At 38.4% G+C, this 216-nt stretch overlaps 1 protein-coding gene across 1 annotated transcript in view; it reads left to right on the forward strand.

The window, feature by feature from the left end:
• LOC118339339 (F-box only protein 47-like) overlaps window positions 1-216 on the forward strand; it is a 5990-nt gene that overhangs the window by 5161 nt on the left and 613 nt on the right. The gene's annotated exons all lie outside the window — the stretch shown is intronic.

Raw genomic sequence — 216 nt, forward strand, 5'->3', positions numbered from 1 at the left:
CTATTGTTGGCTTTTAATTTAGAATCAGATATCAGTCATTGTCCATCTATGATTTGATATTATATAGTTAAATGACATAGTCATTATACAGTTGATGTGAAATGAGTCTTCTTAAACTCATCACCTACTGCTTTGCCCTGGTTGTTGTGACTCATTTTGCTCATTCGTGGTCAGGGTCAGAGGGCTGGAGCCTGACCCAGAATGCAATAGGCAGAA

The sequence above is a fragment of the Morone saxatilis genome, unplaced genomic scaffold (assembly GCF_004916995.1).
Source record: "Morone saxatilis isolate NCDOM2014 unplaced genomic scaffold, NCSU_SB_2.0 Contig5, whole genome shotgun sequence".
Lineage (NCBI taxonomy): Eukaryota > Metazoa > Chordata > Actinopteri > Moronidae > Morone > Morone saxatilis.